The 13,478-nt window shown below is 37.2% G+C and overlaps 1 non-coding gene and 1 pseudogene across 1 annotated transcript; both read right to left on the minus strand.

The window, feature by feature from the left end:
* Positions 1-4,514: 4,514 nt before the first annotated feature.
* On the minus strand, positions 4,515-4,756 carry LOC122910078 (annotated as a pseudogene).
* A 255-nt stretch (positions 4,757-5,011) lies between these two features.
* On the minus strand, positions 5,012-5,119 carry LOC122911009. The gene has a single exon (XR_006385352.1). It is a non-coding gene; the product is annotated as a U6 spliceosomal RNA (small nuclear RNA).
* Between the last annotated feature and the right edge of the window lie 8,359 nt (positions 5,120-13,478).

Consider the following 13,478-nt stretch of genomic DNA (forward strand, 5'->3'; position numbering starts at 1 on the left):
CAGTAAGTGGATGACTGAATAAATGATTAATGAATAAATCAATGTTCACTTGTCTCTTTAAAGCTTTATATTTAACAGTGATACAAATGAAAACTGTATATAATAAAGTGCTTAATATCTAATGCACTCTAACTTAGAGAACTTGCTTATCTGCTGCTTTTATAACAAAACACATAAATAATAAAATAAGCCAGATTGTTTTATAGTTGTTAAACTGGAGTGTTAAACTCTACAGTTGTTCTCCAGAGAAGAGGAATATTTTCTGCATTTTATGTCATGGAAGGAATTTACCCACAAAAAGCAGCCAACTACCCAACTTGGATGTTCATGGGGCTGCATCTGTTTTGAAGTCACGTTTGCCTTCAGCCCATCCCTGTTGCAGAGAAATGAAACACGATGTGCTGATAATGAATCAATAATATGTTGATACTGTGCATGGGGATTAATCAAGAGCACTCATTCTCTTTCAGGACAATTTCAAGCTGCCAGTAATCAGCAGAGACATGCAAGCTGGAGAGCAAGCCAAGCACACACTTGACAGGGGCAATCAGGCTGTACATACCGATCTCTGCAGTGAAATGCAGAGAGGGCCTTCCAGGCCCCAAGGCTGGAAATGCACCCAACCTTAGGTTAAATACCAATCCCCTCATTCTCTCTCAGGGTCAACTAGTGCGCATTCAAATTACTTAACCTTGAGTTGCTTCTTTTGTAATCGAGACACTAACTTACCTTTCCCTTTATACTTGAGAGGAGTATCTAATTAAAATAAAGCTTTTCCCCTCCATCTGGACATAAAGGCTTAATTCTTACAGATGATCATTTTATCACTTCTTGCTTCCTCATTATATATAGAATAAATATCGACTTCATAGAGTAGAGTAAACCATTACAGTTCTGATTAAAGTGACCCTAACAATCTGGTGTTGATTGCCTCCTTCGGGGAGAATTCATTGATAAATAATAATATGAGGACACAAAAGATGCTGTTTTAGCTGGTCTTTTGAAAAATAATACCTATAAGTAAGACAATATAAAAACTGATAAAGTTTGCTCCCATTTTTATTTTCCCACTTAAAATTATATGAAGATACAGCATTCATTCCACTACACATGAAAAATGTAAAACTAGGCAAGTTAAAGGGATTGTCTCACTGTCACCAAGTTGGTTGTTTCCAGAATGTTAATTCAGCTCAACTACCTAAGTTCAGAGAATTTAACTGCATCTCCCTGGACCTTACTGACTACTTCGCTCCAGACCTAATTCCCCACCGGGACAGACGGTGCTCCCACTCAATCCTACATGTTCCTTTGGCATGAAACTGGATTGCACAAACCTCTAATCCCAGCCAGAAAAGTCTTCCAGTCTTGGTCTCTCCTGTTCTATATTCTAGCACTAACATCCCTGTTGAATATTTATCAGATGTGCAGGACATCTTTCATATTATCTTTTAGATCCATGTTATTACCCATCACCACCCTACCCTGTGCCATGAGGAGGCTAAGGAATATGGATTGCATCAATGCACAACTTTATCTTTTGGATTCTGGTTAGAGTTTGCCAACTGGGAGTATCCACAGGGGATGGAGAAAGGAGAGTAAAGTCATGCTATTCATCCCTGCAGTTCGCTCCCTGACAGTCAGCTGCCTCAGTCTGAGGGCACAGCACCTCCTGGGTACCCTCTCTGTAGGTAACACCCACTGCTACAAGCTACACTCTCAAGAGTGGTTTCTTGACATGATTCTCACACCTTTGTAAGAGGTCCTTTTATAACTAATTCTCCTCCAACTACCCACTTTCTCATTTGGGCCCAAACTGATACCTGAAAGGAAGAAAAAGAAGGAGTAATATATAAAACATTGGGCATATAAAATAATGTTTGGTCTCCTCACCTTTATCTCATCTCTATTCCTACCTAATTTTCCCAAATCACATCTAAGGGCAATGCATACTCTAAGCATACAAACTTTACTGTCAAGACACTGTGCCGTTCTTATTAAAATGTTGTTTAAAAAACATATCACTTAAGCAATAAATGATTGCCCCTGAATTATTCCATATCTTATATTTACAGAGCACATAAAATGGTTTTACTTAGCTCTTTTGTGATAATCCTAATCTCCTAAAATATTAAAATGTAGAAATGCTCTTGAGAGAAATATTTGATACCTTACTGCCTAATTGAACATATTCTTATTGGAGATGCTAATATTCTTACTATATGTGTGCAATAACTTGCTAATTAGTTAAAAAACTGATTAATAGCATAGAATTAGATCAAACTATTGTCAAGAGACATTATTTCCTCCACAACTTTTTTTGAAGTTACATTTCAAAAACTTTTACATAAAAATGAGCTTATGATTGAGGGGTTAAAGTACAATTTTCAAAAAAATTCAAAACATGACTCTCATATAAATATAAAATGAACACATATCAAAGATCTAATTAATTTATCAATTAACAAAGGAACCAGTAAGATGGAAAGACCAGTTCAAAGGAGATTTTGAGAAACAGAAATACTTAATGACAAAGACAGGCTCTCCTTGATCTAATTCTCATCAAGCTCCTCAAAACCTTGAAGCCTTGACCTTGGGCTTTAGTGCTCTTCCTTGTCACCTGCATCACCCCTAGCAGCAAGAATTTTGCCACGTCAGTTTACAAGAAACTGCCACCGTCAATATTTGATCACCCACAAAATCTGATCAAATCCCTTATCTCCCTTTCCCCTTAATACCTGATCGCCCTAGCCTGTCTTTAGCAGAAGCCGTCCCTACCCCAGTAGTCTGGATACCTCCACAGTAATTTTCTATCCACCAATGCCCCCACCCTGCTCTTTGGCTATAAATCCTCTCTTTTGCTTGTATTTAGAACTGAGCCCAATCTCTGTCTCCCCTACAGCAAAATGCCATTGCACTAGTCCCTTGAATAAAATCGCCCTTACTATTCTTTAACAAGGGTCAGGATGATTTTTTCAAATAATAGTCAGTCAAAGGAATGCTGAAATGAATTTGCTAGGTACAAAACTATGTAATATCCTATAGAGAAATCAAATTATAACATTTGGCATCATGTTTTCTCCTAGCTAGAATCACACAAGGTAACATGTAAATGGAAAATAGTAAAAAAATGATGAAGCAGGGCCACCTGGGTGGCCCAGTGGCTTAAACCTCTGCCTTCGGCTCAGGTGATGATCTCAGGGTCCTGAGATCGAGTCCCACATCGAGCTCTCTACTCAGCAGGGAGCCTGTTCCTCCTCCTCCTCCTCTCTCTCTCTCTCTCTGCCTGCCTCTCTGCCTACTTGTGATGTCTCTGTCAAATAAATAAATAAAATCTTTTTAAAAAATGATGAAGCAGTAAACAGTTAAGTCAATACAAGTATATTGACTTAAAATTTAATAAAATTAAATTAAATTCTCAGTCGGATCTGTTAAACAATGACATTGACAAGTTACTCAGTCATCTTCTGCTTTATTTACAAGTTTTGGATGCTTTTTCTTAAAAAAAGATGTTAACTTTATGGAACATAAAGTTGAGCTAGATGAGGTTATTAGCAAACCTATATGCTACCCTCCAAAGCTTTCACTTATTGAAATCAAAATGAAGGTAAAACCCTACAGAAGCGATCATAGTAAAATATCCATTGATATTTTATTAAAAATAAAGAAATGACTTTCAAAAAAAAAAAAAAGAAATGACTTTCTATGGCTTAGGATTCCTTGTGCTTTTCTACTTCTCTGTCCCAGGTCAGAATGGGCAGTGTAAATGAAGATCATGAGATTTTTCATCTTCTAAATAATTTTAATGAGTTCCTTTTATATATACTTTCATAGACAACTTAATTATCAGGGCATATAGATTTTTTTTCCACCTATGCTGATGCTGCAACTTTCCTCACACATGGAAAACTAAATTTTTAAACAATTTATTTCAGTAGATGCAGACTTTAAAACTACCATTTGCTTCTAGGAAGAGTTTTAAGGTTCCTTCTAAAAAGTGAGACTGTTCCTGAAAGTTTCCAAATATTCTCCCCTTTGGAGCCTTTCTGAACACTTTTTAACTTTATAAGATAAATTAGTTTATAAATAACAGGATTGTTCCTCAAAAGGAAAGGTAATAAAATTTAAGAAAATGTAAATAACAGAACTTACAAAGGTGAAAAACAAGAAAACATAGCTACAATAATTACTTAACCATATGTCAAGAACAGAGATGGGTCTATTACATACCATAACAGCTTGTCTTCATACCAATTCTACATCCTGTGGCTCCATGAAGCAAAAAAGAGTAAACCCAAGCTCACTTCTAAAATGTAAGAGGATGTAAATTTCTATCCATCACTTTTCACTGCACCAGGCTGCCTTCCTAAGAAATGATATATTCTACATTTTTTGATGTTCATTTTTTGATCTGTCTTTATCATGAGAAGCAGGTAGGACACTTCCAACAATAGTAAACGAATTAATTTATGGAAGCAGGGATTCAGTGAAGCCCCCTGGATGGACCCCTTGAGCGTTCATTCATAGACGCCAACCCAGAGCAGCAGGAAGAAGACTCCAAAGCCCAGAAAGTGGAGGCCATCCAGGAGATGAGGCGCTCTTTATAGACATCCCGAGTGCACTTGGTGGAGGTAACCTCATAAATGAAGAACCAAGAGGCGAGGAACATGCCAACGGCCAACAGCACCATGGTCGCATGGGGGAAGACAGCCAGGTTCACTGGGCTGGTGGTATATCTCTTCATGGCCTCTTGCTCCATTTTGTCAGGCACGAGGTTATCCTCCACTCCACAACTGGAATAACACATCGGCAGGATATATTCTACATTTTATAGCTATAAATTATACTCTCACTAAAACAAAACAGCCAGCCAGTTTATGAATATCATCCATCGATTCTCAAGTGTAATACCTTCTCTTCCTTGTTGATTCTGCTCATAATTCCTTCATGAAAATATGATACTTTATTCCATCAACATTAAAAAGAAAACACCACAATCTTCCATATCTTTTTTAAAAAGATAGAATGCTTCACAAATTTGCGTGTCATCCTTGTACAGGGGCTAAATTAATAATCTTCTCTCTAGTATTCCAATTTTAGTTATATGCTATCGAAGCAAGCACCATGTCTTCTTTGATTTTTTTACAAATACTTCATTAAAAATGTGAATGTAACAAAAATAACAAACTTAAAATACTCCCTTGCAAAAAAGGAAGCTCTTTGTTTCTTCCAAAATTTTGATGTCAAATCTAAAATGTTTTGCTTTCCCGCAAAAGCATGCTTTTTCTCAGTTTTCACCTGCTGTGAGAATTATTCCTACATTATAATTAGTTCAGATAAATGAATGGCAAGATTGCTCTTCAGATTTTACTTTTTAAAGCTCATTTACATGATGGCCTATGATGACATGGTTATTAACAGTTTTTGGGCAATTAATTAAGGTAGTTGGTAGAGTTGTTAGCACAAAATGAAACTAAGAGGTTGTTTTAGTAAATCCTTCTGCTCAGGAGACATGATAGTAGCCATTAATCCACACTAACTAAATGAATAGAGCTGTTCCTCCTCTCATTCTACTTTGTTTGGTAGGCACTATATTATTTAGCAGATTTTTTTTTTTTTTAAATTCTAAAGTGTGAGATTTTGGTATCCTTCAGCTACTGTCACATCCTTCTTCCCTTTTCTCTCCAAGCTATGAAGCATTGTGTATGCACAGGCTATTTTCTCTTTCTCAAGGAGCTCTTTCTTTCATATCATTAGAGGCTCTATCAGACAGAAGCGTATCACAGTAAAAACTCTAGTGATAGTTTATGAGAATAAAGACATGCCTTTCTGGGGGGGATTTCGCCACTTCCTTATACATTCTCCTCCTCTTTTCCAGATATTCATCTAGGAATATCAGTTCTTCCTTCCTTCCTGGGACTCAGCCTACAGCAGTTAGGTGGGACCTAGGCTAACGTTCTATGTAATGTGTGTAAATGAAAGCGACATATGGACTTTCCGGCTGAGCCAATAAAAGCCTGTGCTCTGTTTTCTACTCTGTCCCTTCCCCTTTCTGCCACAACAGTCCTGGAAAAGCCCCAAGCCTACTGAGGTACCACAATGTGGACAGTTGTTCCAAAGTGTTACCCAGACTCACAGAGGGCTTTGTTTTAGTGAGAAATAAATTTTGCTGCATTAAGCCACTAAGATTGTTTAACATGATAGCACAATTTAGTTTATGCACCTTGAAAATAACTTGAAGCAAGAAATCCTGAAATTGACTCGTGCCTTCTTGGCTTATTTATTCAGAAGCTCCTCACTCGTTTATATTTCTAATTTGCAACACTGTGCAGTGTGCCCTCAAAGACTTATCGCAAAATCAGATAAATGGCTACACATTTTTTTGAGCTCTATTGAGGACTAATTGACAACATTGTAAGATATTTGAAGCATGCACTTCAAATTTTAACCAAAATTTAGAGATAGCAAATTTAGAGTATGGGTAGACATATTATTTTAAAACCAGGCTACAGTTTTCCCCGCCTATATCAATAGAGCAGAGGGAAATACTTTTAAAGAAAGAGCAGCTTTTATTTGAAAATAAACAACTTCATGGACCTTTTTTGTTTTTTTGTTTTTCTTTGTTTTAATGAAAGGCAGGTTCCCACCCCCTAGACCCTCTCTCACACACACAAACACACACACAGACAACATTTGGATAGAAGATGACTAAATTACTTTACTTAAAAAGTAATTAGTCCTTCAATAGGACCCTGGATTTGGGGGAGCAGGGGTTGGAGGTGGGGAGTTTAGAGTGTGAGGCAGACATAAGTTGAATGAGAAGACTGCATGAGAAAGTCTGCATGGGGAAGGGACGAGGGACATTAGAACGGTTGGGACATTACAACGGTTGGTTCTTCAGCACACACTCTGTTGACGTTGTTGCCCTATTCCGTACCAGACTGTGATCCCCCTGGTGGTCCACAAATCTCAGGACACCATATGTATTAAAACATTGGATACAGCTTTTAAAAACCTAGTACCCGTTGAATGTTTTTCATGACTTACATGCTTCTGTAGTGGACTGCTAACTGCTTGCGCCTTGCAGGCTCTGTCTTCTGGGAGCTGTGCAAGCTGGAGAACCCTCGCTGAGGTTCTCCATGGCATGCAAATGCTAAGCAGAGAGGAGCTGAAGACTACAGCCACTCTGAACCTCTTAACCTTCCCATTCCACCTCTCCAGAGGGTTAAGAATGAATAATGTTTAATTAATTAATTACTCAATCAGTGAGTCTACGAACAATCAGTTCTGACTAATTTTTTCCACTAAAAAAAAGAAAAAAGAAAGAAGGAAGGAAAAGGAAAAGAAAAAGAAAGAAAGAAAGAAACCCGTCACCACTACAGGTTAATCAATGTGGTGTCCGGAAATTCTAAGAACCAAGAAAGGGGAAAATGGACTTAACCCAGATTTTCTTTCCTCTGGGAAAATGATTATGAATGAATTCCTCCTTGCCCTCTCTAAGTCTATGCATCATATGATTACAGGATCTCAGGCAGGTCAGAATTATACTGCTAATACTGAATTGCACGCCCTCTGTCACATACAGGAGAGTAACCTGCCATGTATCTTTATTTTTTTTTCCAATTTATTTATTTTCAGAAAAACATTATTCATTATTTTTTCACCACACCCAGTGCTCCATGCAAGCCATGCCCTCTATAATACCCACCACCTGGTACCCCAACCTCCCCCCCACCCGCCACTTCAAACCCCTCAGATTGTTTTTCAGAGTCCATAGTCTCTCATGGTTCACCTCCCCTTCCAATTTACCCAAATTCCCTTCTCCTCTCTAATGCCCCTTGTCCTCCATGCTATTTGTTATGCTCCACAAATAAGTGAAACCATATGATAATTGACTCTCTCTGCTTGACTTATTTCACTCAGCATAATCTCTTCCAGTCCCGTCCATGTTGCTACAAAAGTTGGGTATTCATCCTTTCTGATGGAGGCATAATACTCCATAGTGTATATGGACCACATCTTCCTTATCCATTCATCCGTTGAAGGGCATCTTGGTTCTTTCCATAGTTTGGTGACCGTGGCCATTGCTGCTATAAACATTGGGGTGCAGATGGCCCTTCTTTTCACGACATCTGTGTCTTTGGGGTAAATACCCAGGAGTGTATCTTTAATTCTCTTTTAAAATCTCCAATGGACTTTTGTCAGAGGCCACACAGGAAAAAAAGGGACAGAAAGAAAGAAAGAAACAAACAAACAAACCTCAGAAAGAACATAGTGTGGTTAGAAAATTTTGTCCTGGGAAGGACATAACAAGTAGCATCCAGTATAAGTCAGCCAAACCTTTTTGACCTAATACAGCATTTTAAGGTTTCTTCCAAGAGAGTTGAGGTTTGGACAGTTCAGCTGCATCCTGGTAATCCCCTGTACTGTCATTGGCTGAGCAACATAAACAGCCACTTATTTTAATATTTAAGAGACTCTGCAAATATCTTCAATTCACAGCTGACCTGTGACATTTCATAAAATCAACTACACTTTGAAAATATTTCATACTAGTATTTATTTTCAGCTTCATAATCTTCAAATATTAATAGTAAATAAAAACAACAGTAATGCTTCATGACAGAATAATCTGTGCAGTAAGAATCCTTTCTTTTACAATAAAATTCTTATTTAGATAGATAGAAAAAAATATGCCTTATATAATATGACATTACCTCCTCTCAAACCAGATCAGTTTCTAAAATCCCTCTCTTTTTATACTTATTTCTATTCAAGTATATGTGCAAACATTTCCCTGCATTTAGTTTACATGAAAATTATTTTAAATCATGAATTATTGACACAATATACTTGTACTTTATGTGAGATGTTTTCACTAGAGAAAAAATATTTATGGTTATAGTATGCAAAAATTGAATTTTTTTTCAATTCCCAGTCACGTTTTACTCTTCTGAATTTCATCACTTTAATATTTGGCATTTCTGTGGCCTAAAAAGACTAGAATCATTTAAGATTTAATGAAGAGCTATTTACCTCTTAAATCTTCTTCCCCTGAGTAATGAAATAATTACCCTCCCATAATCATGGAAACGTGAAACTTGAATCTCAAATTGAGCTGTTGTGAGAAGGGTTAGTAATGCTGCATAGGTGATCACCATGGTAACATTTGGAAATGGCACCGATGTCAAGCCAAGAGCGTGGTATTTCTATTCCCACAAGAGCCCGACCAGGGACTGGAGATGAACTCTTGCATGGTCTCAGGAAAATGACTGAAAGCTAACATTTGCTGGGTCTCCCACCGGAGTATACACATCACCATTTCATATCATTCTCAGAGGAAGATGATTTTAAAATACAACAACAACGTATTCTCAATAGTTTTAATTAAAATTGCTTCGTAACATTATATCATTATGGGGTGTGTGTGTGTGTGTGTGTGTGTGTGTGAACTTGCTGTACATTCAAATGAAGCTTAGCCCTGAGGAAAAACATGATGATGCTAAGAAGGGAATCCACTAAAGCTTTAGTCACATAATGGAGATAATTAAATAATTAGACATTCTTTAAAATATCAGAACAAGTTAATCATTTTTAGCAGCATGGATTAGGAAGGTGATTTTATAAATCCTAAGGAGAATATGATTTACTTGGTATTGAAGAGGAATAATTAGTGTCACTTGGCCCTGATGTGTGTAGGTGTGTATATGTGTTTGTGGGTCTAAAACACATACTATTTTAATTTCAGGAAATACAGGAGATACCAAACTGGACTGGATAGAGAAAAAATAAGCCAACATAAATTAAACACTAATATACAATATGTATATAAAATTTAACATCAGGGGAGCCTAGGGGCACCTGGATGGCTCAGTGGGTTAAGCCGCTGCCTTCGGCTCAGGTCATGATCTCAGGATCCTGGGATCGAGTCCTGAATCAGGCTCTCTGCTCAGCAGGGAGCCTGCTTCCTCCTCTCTCTCTCTCTCTGCCTGCCTCTCTGCCTACTTGTGATCTCTCTCTGTCAAATAAATAAATAAAATCTTTAAAACAAACAAACAAACAAACAAACAAACATCAGGGAAGCCTAGGTGGCTCAGTCAGTTAAGCATCCAACTCTTAAGCCCAGTGTGGGGTTTGGCCCTCAGTGGGGAGTCTGCTTAAGGATTCTCTCTCTCTCCCTCTGCCCCTCCCCCTGCTTGCATGCTCCCTCGCTCTCAAGCTCTCAAGTAAATAAATAAATCTAAAAATAATTTAGCACCATAATTTTTTTCAAGTATATATAGTAACTTAAATCGGGATTACTTCAAGTTCTTCCAAGAGAAAGAGCTCATACAGAAGTACATAATTACTATTTGTAATTAGCATACTAAATATTTGCATGCAACTCTGTGCTGGTAAAGTGCTTCAAAACAGTTTGTTCACCTAAGTAAATAAACATTGCCCTTATAATCTTGCCTATGCTTTATTTAACAGCATTAAATAAATATTTTAAAAATGTGTAATAACATATTTATAATATAATAAACATGTAAATATATAACAATTTACAACAAATACAATTACAGATATTTACTAGAGCCAGTGAAAAGGCAAACTTCAGCCCATTTCACTAATTCATTTATTCATTCAATCAACAAATCATCATTAAGTACCTGCTATCAAGCACTATGCTAAGTGTTGTAGATTTAAAACAAAAAAATGAAAATCAGCATAGTTTTCTAGGAGTATAAGGTCCACAGGTGAAATATTTACTCAAATAAATGTAAAAATCATAATTGTAGCAAGTTTTTATCAAAGAAAGTTACATGGTGGTTCATAAACAACTTCAGGAGAGATATGACCCATGAGAAGAGATCAGAACAAACTGCCCTAAGGCAGTGAAACTGAAATACAAGGGAAACCTAGGATCTGCCATTATTCTCCATACTCTAAAGAAAAATCTCTGACCCCTATGATCATGATAGTAGTTTACATATCTTTTTACTAATGAATTTGAACATTTTCCTATAGGCTTTTTGAATGAGTTAAATGTCATAAATTATTTTCTTATTTTTCTGATAATGTACTTTCCTCTTCATCTATCTGAGTCAAAACTTCTTTTGCAGATTCGGTAGAAACATGTAAAGAATGCTACCTAGCAAAATTCGATGCTTGCTGATTATTCCACAAATATTTGTTCTTTATCTACAGTTATGGGTTGGATTGTATACCTCGGAATGTGACCTTATTAGGAAACTGGGCCGTTGCAAGTACACCTCGTGAAGAAGAAATCATGCTTGTGTGCAATACGACCTGTGTCCTTGTAAGAAGACAGCTGTGGAAAGACGAAACAACACATAAGGAGAACGTCGTGTGAGGAGGAGGCAGAGTTTGGAGTTAAGCAGCTGCAAACCAGGGAATGTCAAAGCAGCTGGAATGTGAGAAGAGGCTAGGAAGGGTTTCCCAGCAGTGCTCCGAGGGAGCTCAGTGCTGCCAATATCTTGATGTGGGACTTCTCTTCTCCGGAACTATGAAACAATACATCTCTGTTGTTTTAAGACATGTCAGTTTGTGTATGTACTTCACAACAGCAACCCGGAAGAACTAGAAGCACCAGGCACTGCTCTCGGCACTGGTTAAACTGACCGACATGACAAGAATTGTAAGGACATAAAACGTATGACCTTGCCTTACAAGAGCTTCCAATAGAAATAGACTTATTTACCTGAGGATAGTAAGGAACATATTAATTTTTGATGAATATGTGCTAGAAATTGCAAATAGTTCTATAATATAACAAATGAAGAAAACGCATCAGAGATACTTGAATTTAAAGGGAGTATAGGGACTCTATGGGGAACACATCTTCAATTCTGTTCATGTAAACGAGGACTCAAATGATGCCCCGTATAGAACTTGGGCTCCCTCATGAGAAATGAATAGAACTAAAGCAGAATTTCTGACCACATCAACACCACGAAAATACCATGCACAATTAAAGGAGCCCATACACACATAAATAGAGGTTTAGTCAATCACAAATCCCCCAGCTTCTGGAGATTAAGGTCAAACACTTTAGGTTGTATGAATAATGGTGTAGTAATTTAATTGCTAATTCCATTTTAACATATATTAAAATAATACACTATAATGGAGATGGTATGGGAGTAGACATAGTAAGATGCAATAATTTATAATGTAAATAAAGACAGTGAGTGGCATACGCAGTGGGCCAAATTCTGCTCTTGGAGGAACACACAAGGGTCCTATTAACTCTAGAATTAGCTGTATTCATTCATGAATAAGATGATTCTCAAAAGCTGTCTTTTTTTCTGAATGAACCCTCTGATGGAGATTTATAATTTTTTCATATAAGGCATATGAAATTTATATTTCATACACACACACACACACACACAGAGTCTTCTCCTAGTAATGCCTGAAATCAGTGAGTTAGTTTATATCCATTAGCTTTACTCTTTCATTGGCTTTTGTAATAGATTGCAAAAAATGACCACAAATCCCCTCTCTCTCTCTATGCATGCCCCTTGCAATATGGCTTTACAGATTTTCCCATCAAGAAGTGAAGCCTTTTTCTCCACCTCTTGCATCTGAGCTTGGCTTTATAACTTGCTCTGGTCAATGAACTGTTACAGACACATGAATAGTGTTTGCTTTTGGAGATTGCCTTTTTTGCTGTAAGGAAACCTTATGCCTCCGTGTGAGCAAGTCTAGGCCAGGCCAGCCTCCTGAAGGATGGAAGACCATGCGAAGAGAAAATCCCCAGCATCGTAGCTCTTCCAGTTGAGGTCCTAGATCATCCAGACCCAATCCACTCAGCTGGGATCCAAAAAATGCCCAGACAACCCACAATAACATGAGAAATATTTACTGTTTTAGCAGCTTAGTATTGGGATAGTTGGTGATACAGTAAAAGGTAACCTATACAGATCTAAAAATCACTAGTTGCGATACTATCAGAACACCTATTGTGTCTGTTCTAAGCACTTTGTAGATATTAACCCATTAATACGACAACTCTATGAGGTAGCAGTTGTATTGTCATTATCATCACCCTATTTTGCAGATGAGGAGCATGAGACTGAACAGGTAGTATGTGGAGGAGCTAAGAGGCAAATCCAGACAGTTTTGTCTCAGTGTATCTTGTTACCTACCTTTAATAGACAAGTTATCTGGCAATTAACAAAACAGGAAGTACAAATTTCTAATGAAATTCTGGAACAGTTGCCTTCCCCAGCAACCAAATAAATGTACAATGAAATAAGATACTCTTTCATTTTAATACTTGGCATAGTTATTCCATAATAATAATGTCTAGAGTTTGAAAGACTTCCTTGAAAAATGAATTACCACACACTATCCTTGGGAAACTATTTCATATAATAATTCGCTTCTGGTGATATTCATATCTTGGAAATAACTGAAATACAAGAAGGCTCATTAAAATATCATTCAGCATAGAAAAATTGGAAATAATCTAA

The sequence above is a fragment of the Neovison vison genome, chromosome 6 (genome assembly GCF_020171115.1).
Source record: "Neovison vison isolate M4711 chromosome 6, ASM_NN_V1, whole genome shotgun sequence".
Lineage (NCBI taxonomy): Eukaryota > Metazoa > Chordata > Mammalia > Carnivora > Mustelidae > Neogale > Neogale vison.